General features: G+C 41.4%; 1 protein-coding gene across 8 annotated transcripts in view; it reads left to right on the top strand.

The window, feature by feature from the left end:
- The window catches only part of LOC132523562 (protein SPATA31F1-like), a 169,644-nt gene that overhangs the window by 87,611 nt on the left and 60,488 nt on the right, over positions 1-21,545 (top strand). For 3 of the 8 annotated variants that reach the window (XR_009541564.1, XM_060154931.1, XM_060154930.1), the window contains 2 exons: positions 11,686-11,821; positions 12,581-12,650. The exons of 4 other annotated variants lie outside the window; for them this stretch is intronic. The gene's annotated coding sequence lies outside the window, so the exon portion shown is untranslated. Of the gene's footprint in view, positions 1-11,685; positions 11,822-12,580; positions 12,651-15,060; positions 15,253-21,545 lie in introns of those variants that run through there. One more of the 8 variants, XR_009541563.1, reaches the window with a different exon arrangement.

Consider the following 21,545-nt stretch of genomic DNA (forward strand, 5'->3'; position numbering starts at 1 on the left):
CATTTTCACAATGTTGATTCTTCCAATCCAAGAACATGGTCTATCTCTCCATCTGTTTGTATCATCTTTAATTTCTTTCATCAGTGTCTTATAGTTTTCTGCATACAGGTCTTTTGTCTCCTTCGGTAGGTTTATTCCTAGGTATTTTATTATTTTTGTTGCAATGGTAATTGGAGTGTTTCCTTAATTTCTGTTTCAGATTTTTCATCATTAGTGTATAGGAATGCAAGAGATTTCTGTGCATTAATTTTGTATCCTGCTACTCTACCAAATTCATTGGTTAGCTCTAGTGGTTTTCTGGTAGCATCTTTAGGATTATGTATAGTATCATGTCATCTGCAAACAGTGACAGTTTTACTTCTTCTTTTCTGATATGGATTCCTTTTCTTTTTCTTCTCTGATTGCTGTGGCTGAAACTTCCAAAACTATATCAAATAACAGTGCTGAGAGTGTGCAACCTTGTCTTGTTCCTGATCTTAGAGGAAATGGTTTCAGTTTTTCACCCTTGAGAACGATGTTGGCTGTGGGTTTGTCATACATGGCCTTTATTATGTTGAGGTAGGTTCCCTCTATGCCTACATTCTGGAGAGTGTTTATCATAAATGGGTGTTGAATTTTGTTGAAAGCTTTTTCTGCATCTATTGAGATGATCATATGTTTTTTCTCCTTCATTTTGTTAATATGGTGTATCACATTGATTGATTTGCGTATATTGAAGAATCCTTGCGTTCCTGGGATAAACCCCACTTGATCATGGTGTCTGAGCCTTTTAATGTGCTGTTGGATTCTGTTTGCTAGTATTTTGTTGAGGATTTTTGCATCTATGTTCATCAGTGATGTTGGCCTGTAGTTTTCTTTCTTTGTGACATCTTTGTCTGGTTTTCCTATCAGGGTGACAGTGGCCTCGTAGAATGAGTTTGGGAGTGTTCCTCCCTCTGCTATATTTTGGAAGAGTTTGAGAAGGATAGGTGTTAGCTCTTCTCTAAATGTTTGGTAGACTTCACCTGTGAAGCCATCTGGTCCTGGGCTTTTGTTTGCTGGAAGATTTTTAATCACAGTCTCAATTTCAGTGATTGTGATTGGTCTGTTTATATTTTCTATTTCTTCCTGGTTCAGTCTCAGAAGGTTGTGTTTTTCTAAGAATTTGTCCATTTCTTCCACGTTGTCTCTTTTATTAGCATATAGTTGCTTGTAGTAATCTCTCATGATCCTTTGTATTTCTGCAGTGTCAGTTGTTACTTCTCCTTTTTCATTTCTAATTCTATTGATCTGAGTCTTCTCCCTTTTTTTCTTGATGAGTGTGGCTAATGGTTTATCAATTTTGTTTATCTTCTCAAGGAACCAGCTTTTAGTTTTACTGATCTTTGCTATTGTTTCCTTCATTTCTTTTTCATTTATTTCTGATCTGATATTTATGATTTCATTTCTTCTGCTAACTTTGGTTTTTTTTCTTGTTCTTTCTCTCATTGCTTCAGGTGTAAGAGTAGGTTGTTTGAGATGTTTCTTGTTTCTTGAGGTGAGATTGTATTGCTATAAACTTCCCTCTTAGAAGTGCTTTGCTGCATCCCATAGGTTTTGGGTCATCGTGTTTTCATTGTCATTTGTTTCTAGGTATTTTTTGATTTCCTTTTGATTTCTTATTTCATCTCTTGGTTATTTAGTATCATATTGTTTAGCCTCCATGTGTTTGTATTTTTTGCAGTGTTTTCCTGTAATTGATGTCTAGTTTCCTAGCGCTGTGCTCGGAAAAGATACTTGATACGATTTCAATTTTCTTTTTTTCTTTCTTTTTTTTTTTTTACATCTTTATTGGAGTATAATTGCTTTACAATGGTGTGTTAGTTTCTGCTTTATAACAAAGTGAATCAGTTATACATATACATATGTTCCCATTTCTCCTCGCTCTTGCGTCTCCCTCCCTCCCACCCTTTCTATCCCACCCATCCAGGTGGTCACAAAGCACCGAGCTGATCTCCCTGTGCTATGTGGCTGCTGCCCACTAGCTATCTATTTTATGTTTGGTAGTTTATATATGTCCATGCCACTCTCTCACTTTATCACAGCTTACCCTTCCCCCTCCCCATATCCTCAAGTCCATTCTCTAGTAGGTCTGTGTCTTTATTCCTGTCTTACCCCTAGGTTCTTTTTTTTTTTTTTTAACATCTTTATTGGGGTATAATTGCTTTACAATGGTGTGTTAGTTTCTGCTTTATAACAAAGTGAATCAGTCATACATAAACATATGTTCCCATATGTCTTCCGTCTTGCGTCTCCCTCCCTCCCTATCCCACCCCTCCAGGCTGTCACAAAGCACCGAGCCAATATCCCTGTGCCATGCGGCTGCTTCCCACTAGCTATCTACCTTACTACGTTTGTTAGTGTGTATATGCCCATGACTCTCTCTCGCCCTGTCACAGCTCACCCTTCCCCCTCCCCATAACCTCAAGTCCGTTCTCTAGGAGGTCTGTGTCTTTATTCCTGCTTTACCCCTAGGTTCTTCATGACATTTTTTTTCTTAGATTCCATATATACGTGTTAGCATATGGTATTTGTCTTCCTCTTTCTGACTTACTTCGCTCTGTATGACAGACTCTAGGTCCATGCACCTCACTACAAATAACTCAATTTCGTTTCCTTTTATGGCTGGGTAATATTCCATTGTGTATATGTGCCACATCTTCTTTATCCATTCATCTGATGATGGACACTTAGGTTGTTTCCATCTCCTGGCTATTGTAAATAGAGCTGCGATGAACATTTTGGTACATGACTCTTTTTGAATTATGGTTTTCTCAGGGTATATGCCCAGCAGTGGGATTGCTGGGTCATATGGTAGTTCTATTTGTAGTTTTTTAAGGAACCTCCATACTGTTCTCCATAGGGGCTGTAACCAATTCACATTCCCACCAGCAGTGCAAGAGTGTTCCCCTTTCTCCACACCCTCTCCAGCATTTATTGTTTCTAGATTTTTTAATGATGGCCATTCTGACTGGTGTGAGATGATATCTCATTGTAGTTTTGATTTGCATTTCTCTAATGATTAATGATGTTAAGCAATCTTTCATGTGTTTGTTGACAATCTGTATATCCTCTTTGGAGAAATGTCTATTTAGGTCTTCTGCCCATTTTTGGATTGGGTTGTTTGTTTTTTTGTTACTGAGCTGCATGAGCTGCTTATTCATTTTGGAGATTAATCCTTTGTCAGTTGCTTCATTTGCAAATATTTTCTCCCATTCTGAGGGTTGTCTTTTGGTCTTGTTTATGGTTTCCTTTGCTGTGCAAAAGCTTTGAAGTTTCATTAGGTCCCATTTGTTTATTTTTGTTTTTATTTCCATTTCTCTAGGAGGTGGGTCAAAAAGGATCTTGCTGTGATTTATGTCACAGAGTGTTCTGCCTATGTTTTCCTCTAAAAGTTTGATAGTTTCTGGCCTTACATTTAGGTCTTTAATCCATTTTGAGCTTATTTTTGTGTATGGTTTTAGGGAGTGTTCTAATCTCATTCTTTTACATGTAGCTGTCCAGTTTTCCCAGCACCACTTATTGAAGAGGCTGTCCTTTCTCCACTGTACATTCCTGCCTCCTGTATCAAAGATAAGGTGACCATATGTGCATGGGTTTATCTCTGGGCGTTCTATCCTGTTCCATTGATCTATATTTCTGTTTTTGTGCTAGTACCATACTGTCTTGATTACTGTAGCTGTGTAGTATAGTCTGAAGTCAGGGAGCCTGATTCCTCCAGCTCTGTTTTTCGTTCTCAAGATTGCTTTGGCTATTCAGGGTCTTTTGTGTTTCCATACAAGTTGTGAAATTTTTTGTTCTAGTTCTGTGAAAAATTCCATTGGTAGTTTGATAGGGATTGCACTGAATCTGTAGATTGCTTTGGGTAGTATAGTCATTTTCACAATGTTGATTCTTCCAATCCAAGAACATGGTCTATCTCTCCAACTGTTTGTATCATCTTTAATTTCTTTCATCAGTGTCTTATAGTTTTCTGCATACAGGTCTTTTGTCTCCTTAGGTTGGTTTATTCCTAGATATTTTATTCTTTTTGTTGCAGTGGTAAATGGGAGTGTTTTCTTGATTTCACTTTCAGATTTCTCATCATTAGTTTATAGGAATGCAAGAGATTTCTGTGCATTAATTTTGTATCCTGCTACTATACCAAATTCATTGATTAGCTCTAGTGGTTTTCTGGTAGCATCTTTAGGATCCTCTATGTATAGTATCATGTCATCTGCAAACCATGACACCTTTACTTCTTCTTTTCTGATTTGGATTCCTTTTATTTCCTTTTCTTCTCTGACTGCTGTGGCTAAAACTTCCAAAACTATGTTGAATAAGAGTGGTGAGAGTGGGCAACCTTGTCTTGTTCCTGATCTTAGTGGAAATGGTTTCAGTTTTTCACCACTGAGAACGATGTTGGCTGTGGATTTGTCATATATGGCTTTTGTATGCTGAGGTAGGTTCCCTCTATGCCTACTTTCTGGAGAGTTTTTATCATAAATGGGTGTTGAATTTTGTCGAAAGCTTTTTCTGCATCTGTTGAGACGATCATATGGTTTTTCTCCTTCAATTTGTTAACATGGTTTATCACATTGATTGATTTGCGTATATTGAAGAATCCTTGCGTCCTGGGATAAACCGCACTTGATCATGGTGTATGATCCTTTTAATGTGCTGTTGGATTCTGTTTGCTAGTATTTTGTTGAGGGTTTTTGCATCTATGTTCATCGGTGATATTGGCCTGTAGTTTTCTTTCTTTGTGACATCCTTGTCTGGTTTTGGTATCAGGGTGATGGTGGTCTCGTAGAATGAGTTTGGGAGTGTTCCTCCCTCTGCTATATTTTGGAAGAGTTTGAGAAGGATGGGTGTTAGCTCTTCTCTAAATGTTTGGTGGAATTCACCTGTGAAACCATCTGGTCCTGGACTTTTGTTTGTTGGAAGATTTTTAATCACAGTTTCAATTTCAGTGCTTGTGATTGGTCTGTTCATATTTTCTATTTCTTCCTGATTCAGTCTTGGCAAGTTGTGCATTTCTAAGAATTTGTCCATTTCTTCCAGGTTGTCCATTATATTGGCATAGAGTTGCTTGTAGTTATCTCTCATGATCTTTTGTATTTCTGCAGAGTCAGTTGTTACTTCTCCTTTTTCATTTCTAATTCTATTGATTTGAGTCTTCTCCCTTTTTTTCTTGATGAGTGTGGCTAATGGTTTATCAATTTTGTTTATCTTCTCAAGGAACCAGCTTTTAGTTTTATTGATCTTTGCTATCGTTTCCTTAATTTCTTTTTCATTTATTTCTGATTTGATCTTTATGATTTCTTTCCTTCTGCTAATGTTGGGGGTTCTTTGTTCTTCTTTCTCTAATTGCTTTAGATGTAAGGTTAGGTTGTTTATTTGAGATTTTTCTTGTTTCTTAAGGTAGGATTGTATTGCTATAAACTTCCCTCTTAGAACTGCTTTTGCTGCATCCCATAGGTTTTGGTTCGTCGTTTCTCCATTGTCATTTGTTTCTAGATGTTTTTTTATTTCCTCTTTGATTTCTTCAGTGATCACTTCATTATTAAGTAGTGTATTGTCTAGCCTCCATGTGTTTGTACTTTTTATAGATCTTTTCCTTAATTCATATCTAGTCTCATAGCATTGTGGTCAGAAAAGATACTTGATACAATTTCAGTTTTCTTAAATTTACCAAGGCTTGATTTGTGACCCAAGATATGATCTATCCTGAAGAATTTTCCATGAGCACTTGAGAAAAATTGTATTCTGTTGTTTTTGAGTGGAATGTCATAAATATCAATTAAGTCCATCTTGTTTAATATATCATTTAAAGCTTGTGTTTCCTTATTTAATTTCATTTTGGATGATCTGTCCATTGGTGAAAGTGGGGTGTTAAAGTCCCCTACTATGAATGTGTTACTGTCGATTTCCCCTTTTATGGCTGTTAGTATTTGCGTTATGTATTGAGGTGCTCCTATGTTGGGTGCATAAATATTTCCAATTGTTATATCTTCTTCTTGGATCGATCCCTTGATCATTATGTAGTGTCCTTCCTTGTCTCTTCTAATAGTCTTTATTTTAAAGTCTATTTTGTCTGATATGAGAATTGCTACCCCAGCTTTCTTTGGTTTCCATTTGCATGGAATATCTTTTTCTATCCCCTTACTTTCAGTCTGTATGTATCTGTAGGTCTGAAGTGGGTCTCTTGTAGACAGCAGATATATGGGTCTTGTTTTTGTATCCATTCAGCCAGTCTGTGACTTTTAGTGGAGTATTTAATCCATTTACATTTAAGGTAATTATCGATATGTATGTTCCCATTCCCATTTTCTTAACTGTTTTGGGTTTGTTATTGTAGGTCTTTTCCTTCTCTTGTGTTTCTTGCCTAGAGAAGTTCCTTTAGCATTTGTTGTAAAGCTGGTTTGGTGGTGCTGAACTCTCTCAGCTTTTGCTTATCTGTGAAGGTTTTAATTTGTCCATCAAATCTGAATGAGATCGTTGCTGGGTAGAGTAATCTTGGTTGTAGGTTTTTCTCCTTCATCACTTTAAATATGTCCTGCCAGTCCCTTCTGGCTTGCAGAGTTTCTGCTGAAATATCAGCTGTTAACCTTATGGGGATTCCCTTGTGTGTTATTTGTTGCTTTTCCCTTGCTGCTTTTAATATGTTTTCTTTGTATTTAGTTTTTGCCAGTTTGATTAATATGTGTCTTGGCGTGTTTCTCCTTGGATTTATCCTGTATGGGACTCTCTGTGCTTCCTGGACTTGATTAACTATTTCCTTTCCCATATTAGGGAAGTTTACAACTATAATTTCTTCAAATATTTTCTCAGTCCCTTTCTTTTTCTCTTCTTCTTCTGGAACCCCTATAATTCGAATGTTGGTGTGTTCAATGTTGTCCCAGAGGTCTCTGAGACTGTCCTCAGTTCTTTTCATTCTTTTTTCTTTATTCTTCTCTGCAGTAATTATTTCCACTATTTTATCTTCCAGGTCACTTATCTGTTCTTCTGCCTCAGTTATTCTGCTATTGATCCCATCTAGAGTAGTTTTAATTTCATTTATTGTGTTGTTCATCGTTGCTTGCTTCATCTTTAGTTCTTCTAGGTCCTTGTTAAATGTTTCTTGCATTTTCTCTATTCTATTTCCAAGATTTTGGATCATCTTTACTATCATTATTCTGAATTCTTTTTCAGGTAGACTGCCTATTTCCTCTTCATTTGTTAGGTCTGGTGGGTTTTTATCTTGCTCCTTCATCTGCTGTGTGTTTTTCTGTCTTCTCATTTTGCTTATCTTACTGTTTGGGGGTCTCCTTTTGCAGGCTGCATGTTCGTAGTTCCCGTTGTTTTTGATGTCTGTCCCCAGTGGCTAAAGTTGGTTCAGTGGGTTGTGTAGGCTTCCTGGTGGAAGGGACTCTTGCCTGTGTTCTGGTGGATGAGGCTGGATCTTGTCTCTGTGGTGGGGAGGTCCACGTCCGGTGGTGTGTTTTGGGGTGTCTGTGGACTTTTTATGATTTTAGGCAGCCTCTCTGCTAATGCGTGGGGTTGTGTTCCTGTCTTGCTAGTTGTTTGGCATAGGGTGTCCAGCACTGTTGATTTCTGGTCATTGAGTGGAGCTGGGTCTTAGCGTTGAGATAGACATCTCTGGAAGAGCTTTCACCATTTGATATTATGTGGAGCTAGTAGGTCTCTGGTGGACCAATGTCCTGAACTTGGCTCTCCCATCTCAGAGGCACAGGCCTGACACCTGGGGAGCACCAAGACCCTGTTAGCCACACGGCTTAGAAGAAAAGGGAGGAAGGAAGGGAGGGAGGGAGCAAGGAAATAAAAAGAAAGTTATTAGAATAAAGAATAAAAATAATTATTAAAAATAAACAATTTAAAAAGTAGTAAAAAAAAAAGAAAAGAAAGAAGAGAGCAACCAAACCAAAAAACAAATCTACCAATGATAACAAGCGCTAAAAACTGTACTAAAACAAAAAAAAACGGACGGACAGAACCCTAGGACAAATGGTAACAACTATACAGACAAAATCACACGAAGAAGCATACACATACACACTCACAAAAAGAGAAAAAGGGAAAAAATATATATATCTCTATATAAAAAGAAAAAGGAAGACAGCAACCAAATCAGTAAACATATCTACCAATGAAAATAAATGCTAAATACTAAACTAAGATAAAAGTTAAAACCAGAAACCTGTCAGTCGCATACAGCAAACCCCAAGTCTACAGTTGCTCCCAAAGTCCACCTTCTCAATTTGGGATGATTCGTTGACTATTCATGTATTCCACAGGTGCAGGGTACATCAAGTTGATTGTGGAGCTTTAATCCTCTGCTCCTGAGGCTGCTGGGAGAGATTTCCCTTTCTCTTCTTTGTTTGCGCAGCTCCTGGGGTTCAGCTTCGGATTTGGCCTCGCCTCTGCGTGTAGGTCGCCTGAGGGCGTCTGTTCTTTGCTCAGACAGAAGGGGGTTAAAGGAGCTGCTGATTCGGGGGCTCTGGCTCACTCAGGCCGGGGGAGGGAGGGGTACAGAAAGTAGGGCGAGCCTGCGGCGGCAGAGGCCGGTGTGACGTTGCACCAGCCTGAGGCGCGCCGTCCGTTCTCCCGGGGTAGTTGTCCCTGGATCACGGGACCCTGGCAGTGGCGGGCTGCACAGGCTCCCCGGAAGGGAGGTGTGGATAGTGACCTGTGCTTACACACAGGTTTCTTGGTGGCAGCAGCAACAGCCTTAGTGTCTCATGCCCGTCTCTGGGATCCGCGCTCATGGCCGCGGCTCGCGCCCGTCTCTGGAGCTCGTTTAGGTGGTGCTCAGAATCCCCTCTCCTCGCACACCCGAAACAGTGGTCTCTTGCCTGTTAGGCAGGTCCAGACTTTTTCCCGGACTCCCTCCCGGCTAGCTGTGGTGCACTAGCCCCCTTCAGGCTGTGTTCGCTCAGCCAACCCCAGTCCTCTCCCTGGGATCTGACCTCCGAAGCCCGAGCCTCAGCTCCCAGCCCCCACCAGCCCCGGTAGGTGAGCAGACAAGCCTCTCGGGCTGGTGAGTGCCGTTCGGCACCCATCCTCTGTGTGGGAATCTCTCCGCTTTGCCCTCTGCACCCCTGTTGCTGTGCTCTCCTCCGTGGCTCCGAAGCTTCCCCTCTGCCACCCCCGTCTCCGCCAGTGAAGGGGCTTCTAGTATGTGGAAACTTTTCCTGCTTCACAGCTCCCTCTGCGAGGTGCAGGTCCTGTTCCTATTCTTTTGTCTGTTTTTTCTTTTGCCCTACCCAGGTACTTGGGGGAGTTTCTTGCCTTTTGGGAAGTCTGAGGTCTTCTGCCAGCGTTCAGTAGGAGTTGTTCCACATGTAGATGTATTTCTGATGTATTTGTGGGGAGGAAGGTGAACCCCACACCTTACTCCTCTGCCATCTTGAAGGTCCGAGCTATAAAGAACTCTTAAAAAACTAAATAGTAAAAAAAAAAAAAAAAGAAAGTGATGCCCAATGTTGAGTGAAGTAGAAATGCTTGAGCTATCTTGGCAGATAGTAGAAGGCTGAGGAAAGTGGCAAGGACGAATGACTATATTATGTGAGGATACAAAACATATCCATTGATTGTATTCCATGAGAGAGCTCAGGAAACACACCATTCACCAAGGCCATCAGGAAAGCACTGGTGAGAGTAGCACTAGCATCACAGTGGGGGCTCTTCTCTACGGGTCAGGGCTCATTGTAGGAGAGGTGGTCGCAGAGCTGAGTTCATACATATCCATGGGGATGAGGCGCTTCATTGTAATAGAGACCATAATAATTGAAATGACCTTCAGGGTCTGAGGGAACAGCCAAGGGACTTGAGCTGCATGGAGTTGCAGAGATGGTAATAGAGCATGATGTCCCCAGGAGAAAAATAGGTAGCAAAGCATGGCAGGTATATACTATGATGATTTCCCTAGTTCTTTTCCCAAAGGAACCTGTGGATGTTTACTTGGGTGATTGTATATTGGGAAAGGCAAAATACCCAGACATTTTTAGACCCACAGTCTGAGTTGACATTGATACCTGGAGACCCAAAGCATCAGCATAGTTCTAATAGAGTGGACCTCTAATAGGCCTACAGGGACCACATAATAAATGAAGTCCTGGCTCACATCTGGCTCCAAGTGGGCCTGCTGGGTTTGTGGATACACTCAGTGGTCATTTCTCCTGTTCCTGACTGCATTGATACAGTTGCATGTTAGGGTAGCCCTCATGTTGGGTTCTTAGTCTGTGGGGTAAAAGATATAATGAGGAAGGCCAAGTGGGAAGCTTTGAAATTGTTCCTTCCTCTCCCAGCCACGATAATAAATCGGAAACAATATCACATCCCTGGAGCACGACTGAAGACTATTGCTGGCTTAAACAAGCAATAGCCGTCATCATAGCTACTGTGCCAGATATGATGTAATTGCTAGAGTAGATCAATAAGACTTCAGGTACATGGTATATGGCCATTGATCTGACAAAAGCATTCTTTTCAGTTCCAATCAGAAAAGAGGGTCATAACAGTTTGTATTCACGAGGGATGGCCAACAATATTCTTTACATTTTGGCCTCAGGGCTATGTCAGCTTTCCTGCCCAGTCATAATATAGCTTGATGAGATCTGGACAGCTTGGGCATTCCACAGACCATCACACTGATCCATTTCATTGATGGCATGCTGATGTGCTCTAGAGGATGGGAGAGAAACCCTACAAAGATTCAGGAACCTGCCATTTCAGTGAAGTTTTTAGGATTCCAATGGTCAGGAGTATGTTGGGATAGCTCTCCAAAGTAAAAAACAAGTCACTGCATCTTGTGTCCCCTACCACAAAGATGGAAGCACAGCACCAGTAGTCCTCTTTGGGTTTGGAAAGCAATATTCTCTACAGCTAGGTTTAGTGCTCTGGCTCACATAGAGTGACCAAAGGCTGCCAGCTTTGAGTGAGACCTAGAAAAGGAAAGTCTCTGCCAATAGGATCTGGAGGATACTATGGTGTTGGAAGTGTCAGTGGTAGAAAATGATGCGGTATGGGCATATGTTAAGCTCCAGTGGGACAATCACGTTGCAGGCCCTTGGAATTCTGGCTCCCGCTGCCTCTGAATATTCAACCTGTCAGCAATAGAGACCAATGCTGAGCCCTTGATAGGGCACTTTTCCTTGAGGAGACTAACCAGCTACTTGGTGGCAAGTCAACTGCTTTGGGCCTCTCCCACAATGGCTGGGCCAGTGGTTCATCCTCACAGGAATATATGACTTATTTGGGGTATGGGTTTGCATTTTCTACCTGTAATGGCTCAGCCAGCATCACTATTTAGGGGCTTATGGAATCCCTGATCTACAGGCAGGGATTCTCACACAGCTTAGCATCCAAACATGGGAGCCTCTTCATAGTGAAGGAAGTGTGGAGTGGGCCCATGATCATAGGTCCACTGGTCATATCACATACTATACCAACCAGGGGCAGCTGGTCTCAGAAAATGTTGAATAGCCTTTTAAAGGCACAGCTAAAGTGCCAGTGTGTGTATGTGAAGAATACATGGCTCTGGGAAGCAAGGGGTACAAGCAGAAGTAACCCCACTTACCATTACTCACAATGACCCAGTGGGGGATTTTGTACTTCCTATCCCCGCACCTCTGAGCTTTGTAGAGTTGGAGGTTCTGATCTCTAAAGAAGGTGTACTCTTGCCAGGGGACACAGCAAGGATCCTATTGAACTATAAGCGATGGCTGCCACCAGGGCATTTTGGACTCCTGTGTCCAGGGACCAGCCTGAGAGAAGAGCCACCATATTGGCAGAAGTAATTGACCCTGATCAGCAGGAGAAGGTAAGTGTGTTTTTACCCAATGGGGACAGGGAGGCAATATGTGTGGAATCTCTGTGATGCAGTTGGGCATTTCCTGGTATTTCCTTGCCCTCTTGAATGGACACATGCAGCAACTGTAGTCTGAGAAGGATGTGGTTACCCACAGCCTGATTACCTACTTCAGGAATGAAGGCTCAGGTCACACTACCAGGTGAATCAACAAGACCCGCCAAGGTGACAGATGACAGTGAGGGGAATTTAGAAAGGAGGAGGCAGAGTATGAGTACCAGTTGCAGGCCTGAGATCAGCAGCAGTGATGAGGGCTGTAGTTTTTTCCACTCAGTGGGCCCTTGCTTAGGAAGAGAGGCCCCATGGAACCATGGAGGAGCTGCTCCCCAATCCCCTGTGGAGAAGGAGATGTGTGCGACCATGGGAATGTGTCTCTCAGATCTCCTACTGTGGGCAGCGTAGTTGATGCCCCACCTGCTCTGATCTACATACACCACCACATTTGCTCCGAGGCCACGTTTCCTGTGGTCTTTTTCCAGACAGTGGTGGTACACAGCAGGCCCATTCCTGTGAGACAGAGGATGCCTCTGACAGATGATTTTGGCCTGAGGATTCTACATCAGCTTTCAGATACTCTCTGAAAGCTTCATGGCATTCTAAGGCCCCCCCCCCACCACTTCCTTCTTTGCCTCGCTCCTTCTCACAGGTTAGATGTGTCACTGTCTGGCAGATCTCAGCCTTCTCTAGCTTTCTCCCCATTTTTTTCCACAGGCATTTCCCCCAGTTTCTTGCAAGTCTAGTCTGATCTTGGTGTCTACTTCTTGGACCTGAACTGACACAGGTAGGTAGAAATTTACTCACGTTATAGATGAAGAAACTGTGCTTCAGGGAGGTTGAGTAACCTGCGCAAGGTTATATAACCAATAAGTGGCAGAGCCATGATTTAAATCCAGGATCATCTGGCTTCAAAGCCCATGTGCCTAGATTTCATATTTCTGTTTTCTTGCTTCCGCAGTTTCTGTTAGCTTCATTCTCCCCCAGTCTCCTGGAAAGGCTTTTGAATGTTCTAGTCTGTCTCTACCCTGCAAAGGCAGGAGGACTTTTGAGTACTACACTTGTAACAGAATGTGAAAGAAAGAACATTGTACTCTTGGGGTCAGTTACAGTTCTTGGGTTTAAAGAACCCACCTGGGAAGGAGAAATTAAGGCGACAGGGTTGCTGAACTTCCCCTCCCTTCCTGGAGAGTCTTTCTGGAGAGTTAAACCATGAAAGTTCAGAGTTTTGTTTTATAAGAGAAACTGTATGCCTTTATACCCATGATCTTACTAGTACTTGTCCCTCGTTTATGCCCCTCATCTTCTATGAATTTGTGAGTTTTCCTCTTAATTAAATACGACACAAAATTTTTAAGGAGTGAAAATCAAGGGCTGTGTGGACTTTGTGGCTAGGCATCACCTGTGGAATTCATTCACCCTTTCCTGATCACAGTTTCCCTCACTGCCCTGGCTGGCCTCAAGGAGATGTGCTCTTTTACTATGCGGATTCTCACGTGAACATACGGTTTTTGTGAGATTCTTTATCAAAAACTGGAATATCTGAATGAGATGTTAGTAAAGGATAACAAAAGGAAAACCAACCTAGGGAGTGCTGTTTGCCTATTGCAGGCAGCATGGCTTTCAAGTCAGGTTTGTTTTCAGAGTCTGCAGGATGCTTTCCATCCCTGGACAGCTCAGCCAAGGTCTTCCCTTCCTGGCCCTTTCCATTAGGTGAAAACCACTACCTTTTACAGGAGTGAGGCCAGCTAGCTGTCTGCCTCAGGGCCCACCTTAATTGTTCTGTTTCAAATAAATTGTTCCCTTTCTTTTTTGAGGACCCTTGCTTACCCTAGATGTTTGACATCTTCACCCAACTGCTGAAACTCCCTTTCCAGTAAGAATGCAGTTTCCACAGTGTATCATAATTTAACCTCTTCTCCTTGCCCATCTTCATCATCATTCTCATCTCTACTGGATCATTCCCATATTCTCATCAGCACACAAGCATGCTGTGATATACCATCTTAACAAAAAACAAACCACAGAACTGCAAACCACAGAACTACAAACCACAAACAGTACAGAAATGTACTCTGTTCTACAACCATTTTCAATTTATGGCTCTTTTCTCTGTTCTCCTTTCTAGCATAACTCTTATCTGTTTCCAGTGCCTCTCTCCCCATTTTTTCCTGAACCTACCACATCAATTAGACTTTCATTCCTACCATTCCACTGAGAATCCTCTTGTGAAGGCCACCAGTGGCCTGCAGTTTATGAAACTCAGCATTTAATTCTAAGTCCCCATCGTGCTTATCCACTAGGCAATATTAACATAGTCGATCACTCCTTGGGACCTTCAAAACGATGTTCACTTGACTTTGGAGACACCACACTCCCCTGGTTTCCTGCCTATATCATGAACTGCTCCTCCTCATATTTTTTATCTCATATTTCTTATCATATCAGAGCGCCCTAGGACTCCGGCCTCAGACCTTTTCTCTACATATATTCATACCCTATTAAAGGTTGACAAACCACTTTTATAAAGGACTAGATAGTAAATATTTTTGGTTTTGTGGGCCATATGCTCTTTTACAACTACTCAAGAAGCCATAGACAGTACAAACATGAATGTTGAATTGATCAGTGTCATGATTGCTATAAGTATTCAGTGTTTTTTATGAGCCTTACATTGCTAAATAAACAATTTATCAACCTGGTATTTTAGCATAGTTACCTGAGCATTACTGGAACTCAGGGGGAGGAAAAGTTCCCTACCTGTGTAGGGCAGGAGGGGGAGTTCTATTTTGAAATGTCTGTATATTTTTCCAGGACCTTGTGCCCAATTTTGTTTAAAATTCAAGGGTTTTAAAAGGCTGAAGGCTCAATCTGAACTCTTTTTTCTTATTAATGTCAGCATTCAGCTTTTGCTCATCATGTGGGAGAAGGATGTGTGTAGGGGGTGGAGGGTGGCTTGGGCATGGCTGTGGGGAGGAATGGGGGACAGCTTCTTAGTAGGGTCTGAGAAAGAGGGAGGTTACTTTATTTGTTGAGATGGAGTGATTAAGCTCCCAAAGTGAATTCTGAGAGACAGCTGCACACAGAAAATAGATGGTGATTAGAACTAATTATTGTTGTTGTAAATGTTTTGCATTTCTATAGCACTTTGTATTTACAAAGAATTTTGTAATCGCTTATTAACTTTCCCCCACCAGAACCTTGTGACATAGGCAACAGTACCACAGATGTTTGTATTTGTCTTCTGGGAAGAAATTTGAGCTGCTTTGGCCATATACTAGAATTAAGGAATCAAAATCCTTATTGCACCTCTTTTACTTCCTTTGTGACTTTGAGAATCCGAATAAGAAGAACTTGAACACTGTTTTATTCTATAATTTTATTATGAAGAGTAACTCATGAAGATGGTTTAGTACTTTGCTAAATTAAAAAAGATATTATATGTAGGTCCATAATAATACTAACTTCTCAAAAATCGTTTTCTTCAGATTTTTAAAAAATAAAATTAATAATAGTGTCTATATCATATTTTTACATATCAAGTGTTTAGCATAGTGCCTAGCGTATTTACCTAATGAGTGCTTAATAAATGTTATCCATTATTAATACTGGAACAAGACCCAAGTAACATAGGCATTCTTATTGCCTCCACTTGATTTCTTTCTTTAGTGTTCCTGTCTTTGGGTAAAGATGCATGCAGATGTACATTCACTTATTCAGCCATATTTATTGAGTGACTACTGTTTATCAAGCATTGTTCTTGGAGCTAGGTATAGACTGGTGAACAAAAAAGGAATACCTGCTTGCATGAAGCTTATATTCTGGCAGGATGGGGAGGACTCACATCATTGTGGAGGAGGGATTTACATTCTAGTGGGAGTTAGGCTGGGATAGAGAGGATAGAAGCATGATTAGGGTATATTTAGAATATGTGTGGAAAAACTTTTTCCTGAAATTTTTATATAAAAATAGTATTTTGTTATAGCAATAGGTTAAGTGTTTATGTTTAACCTATTCATTTTTATAAAAGTATTTAAATATATACTTGTTTATTTTATTTTAGAAAAAATATACTTAGGAATTTATAAAATATTTAAAGAAAATATTATTTTATTTATTATAATATAAACAATAATACCACCATACTGAAGTTTTTTAAGATAGGAAAAGTATCTATAATTTCATTACAGTATTATTCCTTTTAAGTCGCCTGCTTCAACGTAGGAAAAATGGGCTCAGTTTCCTGACATTTGGGCATGGCTTGGAGCGGCAGACAGCTCAGTGGTATGGCAGCCGTGGGAAAGGATATCACATAAAGGCATCCTGAACTCCCTTAGCCGAGAGCCTACTTTGAAGGGATGAGGTAAAGGGAGAGGAATATTGGCCATGCTGAAAAAGATCAGGTAAAGATGAGTAGACTGGATCAGGATTAAATCCCTGGGACATGCCAGGTGCCAGAAGACCAGAGAGAAGGTTCTGGAGGTTGAGAGGAGCCCCAGGCTCTCACTGTTGCCTTTTCAACCTCAGGTGATTTCTGGGGAAACAGTTGCCGCTATCCCCGCAACGTAAAGACTTAACACTTTCCTTTCTGTTAGGGTATTAGGGCTGTGGATTGACATGCAAGCCAGAGTCCTTGCTAAGATGACCCTGAAACAAGTTAATTTGGAGTTCCACAATCTGTGATTTTGGCCTCTTGCCCTCTTTTCCAGCTTCAACCAATGTCTTCTCAGTCTGGGTTCTTGCCTGGATACATCTAAATTGTGATGAAGTTTCCCAGTTTATTCCTCACTCTTCGGACACTGAAATGGGTTGATGAACGACTTGTAGATTTTTAAGGTCAGAATTAGAGTTATGGAATTGAAAAATATGCCCAAAAAGGTCATCTGGGAAGTTTCTCTCCATGTTCCTGACCCTGTCTGAAAAGTTTGTTTCTTTGTCCTGCTTAAAACTTTAGTTCTCTGACAGCAAGATTTCATAAAATGAGACCAGCAGTCACACAAACAGTCACCAACAGTCATACCAGAAATCTTCATCAATATCAGGAGTAAATGTCCCGATCTTGATGGAAATGTGTTGGGGGCTCTTCTGCTTCTTCTAGGCCCCTTCCTGAGACACTCCCTTGGTTCTGCTCTGGGTGTGAGCACTAGCTGCAAAGCCCTTAAGCTTTCTTTATTCTGGACACTAGGCCCACTGGCTTCCTGGCACCTCCTTTAAATGGTGCAGCCTCCATGCTTTGTCATTTTGTTGGAAAATCCTATAAGGGTTAGGAACAAGAGATGTTGTTTTAGGAGAAAACTCCCAAATGGTGTCTCTGATCTCAGGTTCCTTCTGTTTTACCAAAGGAAAAGTCAGCCAGGTCATCCGCTAACATGAAGAGACCCAGGCGGGAGTCCACAGCAGCACTTCAGTGCACTGAGAAACTTGCATAAACAGATGTTTTGTCCCAGGTGTTGAGAATTTAAACTTCAGGCTTGGATGAAGCCCCTAGACACATTAGGGAGACGACCAGCAGTTTTTCTATTTTACATGGAAATGCTAATCTCACTTGCAGAAGAGAAGTACCAAAATAGTATTATGATTATAACAGTAGAAATGTAGGAGTGTGGAATTTGTAATGTTATAGACAAATTAGGCACGAAATGCAAATACCATATCAGAGTGGGCTGTGTATCCAGATCTCAGCTGAAATTCTCGGAAAGGGTTACAATGGCTAACTAGTGCAGCTGAATAAAGGGCTGCGGTGTGAGGAGATGGAGGGGGTAAAAATAGGTGATGTAGAAAGAGGAGGAGGCAGTCTTAGGTTTGTGACATCTCCTCAGCTCTTCTGGGGAAGTTGTTCATAGATTTGAATATCTACAGTAATGAATTCTCCCACTGAAATACGTATACTTGAGAATTAATTTAATAACTGTTACTTGGGAGGATAATACAGACTGCTGCTTATGATGACGTGACAACTTGAAGACTTAGTACATTTGGGCTTCTATAACAATGCCATAGACTGGATGGCTTATAAATAGCAGGAATTATTTCTTTTGGCTGTGGAGGCTGGGAAGTCCAAATCAAGGTGCCAGTCAGTAGATTCAGTGTTTGATGAGGACCCAGTTCCTGGTTCCTAGATGGCCATCTTTTTGTTGAAATCTCAGATGGTGGAAAACAGAGGGGGAAGCAAGCTCTATCATGACCCTTGTAAGGGTACAATCCCATTCATGAGGGCTCCACCTCCATGACCTCATCTAATCCTAATTACCTCCCAAAGGCCCCACTTCCTAATACCATCACATTGGGGTTAGGGTTTCAACATGTGAATTTGTAAGGGGGTCATAAACATTTAGTCCATACAGAGACATTTGATAACCTGCAAATCTGATTGCTTCAATCCTCTGCTCAGAGTGCTCCAAAGGATCCTAGTGCCAATAGCACAAGTCACTCATTATTTATTGGTTTGCTCATATTATTTTTTTCATTCTTTCCATAAATATTTGTTGAGTAGCAGTCTGTGCTAGGTGCTGGAGATGTAGCAGTAAAGAAGACAGAGAAGGGAGACCCACCCCTCTTGGAGCTTGTATCTTGTGGAGACAGACAATAAACAAATAATTTAAATGGAGGTGGTATTTTAATAATAAACTAACGTGGATTTGTTTCACAGACATCCTAACCCCAATCATGTTTCCCAAATCCAATCGTATTCCCTTGTAGCCATTCCATCAGTATGTTCTCCACCATAAAGAAGAACCATATGATAGAGGGGAAACTCCCTCCAGAGAAAATGATGAAGTAAAAGAAAGCACTTTCATTGAGAGTAGGGGTATGGAGGTGGGAGGATGTTACAGAAATATTCAGATAGTGCGAAGGTGATCTGAGACCCTTTGAGCCTGATGGCAGGTACAAACCTTGGAGAAGCTCTATGTTTGATGTGGAGGTGGGGAAGGGGAGAGTAGGCAACGAAGGAGCATCTTTGAAGGCAAGTGTCTGGGTAAAACTCCTCCCAAAATGCTGCTCGTTCTCAGTGGTCTGTATTTAGAATGCAGAGATTCAACAGTCCCTGTGTAGCTCTGGAGTACTGTGAGGACAGCAAGACCAAGGGACACCGGAGCCACTGAGATGATGGCCGTAATGGAGGTTGGTGGTGGTGCTTGTTGATCCCAAGTGGATTCCAGAAGGACAGAAACTAACAGTCAGGGGTGGATTAGAGATAAACAGGGTGAAACAACTCAATTGAAGACCAGCAGAAAAAGAGTACGGAGGGCTTCCCTGGTGGCGGAGTGGTTGAGAGTCCGCCTGCTGATGCAGGGAACACGGGTTCGTGCCCCGGTCCGGGAAGATCCCACATGCCGCGGAGCGGCTGGGCCCGTGAGCCATGGCCGCTGAGCCTGCGCGTCCGGAGCCTGTGCTCTGCAGCGGGAGAGGCCACAACAATCAGAGGGCCGCGTACCGCAAGAAAACACACACACAAAAAAAGAAAAAAAACAAAAAAAGAGTACGGAGACCAGCTGTACTCCCATGTTTCCAGGGAAGAGTAGTAGACTTTCCCTGACACTGGGACACTGTGTTTGAGAAGCGGGAGGGGGAAGGGAAGAACACTCCTATGAGGGCTGAACTTCGAATTGGCTTAATACTTACCAGAAAGTGACTATCACATGTGAAAAGATCAAGGGGCAAAGGAGAGAATGAAAAGAAGCCTGGACTGATAGGAAAAGTTTAGCTCATGAGAGACTGTTTTTTTTTTTTTTTTTTTTTTGCCACAAAGCAGAAGCATAATATTTGTCAATTGATTAATGTTTTAAAACACAAGGTTCATGATGCCACGCCCCTACTTAAAATCCTTCAATAGTTTTCCATTACATTTAGAATGAATCCTAAATCTTTAATAGGGCCTAAAAACCTCTATGATATTGTGGCCCTCCAACATCTTGTAGTACTGCTTCATTTTAATCTCACCAGTCATAATAATAATAAGCTAATATTTACTGAACAATTACAAACACCCTATGAGGTAGGTATAAATGAGGAAACCAAGGTCCAGAGAGGTTATGTAACTTTTCCAAGGTCACACAGCAAGTTGGGGGCATAGCTGGGATTCAAACCCAGGCCATTTGACTTTGGAACCTGGGCACTTCATCACCACACTGTACTGTCTGTTTCAGTTCCTCATAGTGCAAGTGCTTTCCCACTTCAACCCCCTTGTGTACGTTATTCCCTGTCTAAAATGTTCTTCTTCAGATAAACTCACTCTTTCAGTTTCAACCTAAATGTCACTTCCTCTGCAAGGCTTTCCCTGATAGCCATATCCCAAAGGTTAGGCTACATGTCAGTCCTATACACAATCAGGATACCCTTCTTATTCCTAAGTAGCACTTTTTGTAATTTTATATTTATTTTGTGTGATAATATAGTGCTGGTGGGAGGTTGGGTCAAAAATTTTAAACTCGAACACATACACCAAAAAAAGTAGCTTTAAAAAAAAAAAAACCTGACCTAGGGAATTCCCTGGCGGTCCAGTGGTTAGGACTCTGCACTTTCATTGCTGAGGGCCCGGGTTCCATCCCTAGTCAGGGAACTAAGATTCCACAGGCTGCGGTGCTGCCAAAAAAAAAAAAAAAAAAAAAAAGCTGATCTAATCTTACTTTTGAGCCCCAGCCCCCTTGTTTGTATTTCTGAATTGTTTTGAAGAGCATTAGGAAAGTCCTTATACGTATAGATAAGCGGTTGTAAAATTTATTTTTATGTACTGTCTTTCAGTCTCAGGATTTTCTTCAGTTAAGCAGAGCCATTAGAGAAGTTTTATTCCAATTTTTGTAAGACTTCATAGTTTGGTAGTTTCCAGTGTGTTAAAAATTAGTAGAGGGCTTCCCTGGTGGTGCAGTGGTTGAGAGTCCCCCTGCCAATGCAGGGGACACGGGTTTGTGCCCCAGTCCGGGAAGATCCCACATGCCGCGGAGCGGCTGGGCCTGTGAGCCATGGCCGCTGAACCTGCGCGTCCGGAGCCTGTGCTCCACAATGGGATAGGCCACAACAGTGAGAGGCCTGCGTATCGCAAAAAAAAAAAAAAAAAAAAAAATTAGTAGAGGGCCCATTAGAGAGTGCATGCTATTGTGTATTTATTTTTAAAAAGTAAAATGTTTATGGATAAAACAGAGCAATGGGCTTGCATGACATCATGCTTATAATTGAAACTAGTAGTCCTAGGTGGAGTATTTGCTGGTGCTAGGGGTTAGTTTCCAGGGGCTGACGCTAAGATGCGTAACTTAACTGAAGCAGCAAAGAACAGGATGATTAGGAAGAGTTATAAAGAAAGTTTGTAAGAAAAACTGAGAGTCAAGCTGAGAAGCCAAAAGCAGTTGAGACATCTGGTGGCAGGATCAAGGCTGAAAATGAGAGAAAAATGAGAAAAATGCACATACAGGTTTTTGTGTCATCAGAGGCTTTCATTTCACTTAGGTAAATACCTGGGACTAGGATAACTGGGCTGTATGGTAAGTCTGTTAAATTTATAAGAAACTGCTAAAATATTTTCCAAAGTAGCTGTACCATTTTGCATTTCCACCAGCAATGTATGAGAATGAGAGTTCCAATTGTTCTACATCCTGATTGGCACTTGATAACATCAGTTTTTTGTTGTTGTTTTGGTTTGGATTTTAGGCATTCTATTAGGTTTATAATAGTATCTCATTGTGGCTTT

Source organism: Lagenorhynchus albirostris, chromosome 7 (genome assembly GCF_949774975.1).
Source record: "Lagenorhynchus albirostris chromosome 7, mLagAlb1.1, whole genome shotgun sequence".
Classification (NCBI taxonomy): domain Eukaryota; kingdom Metazoa; phylum Chordata; class Mammalia; order Artiodactyla; family Delphinidae; genus Lagenorhynchus; species Lagenorhynchus albirostris.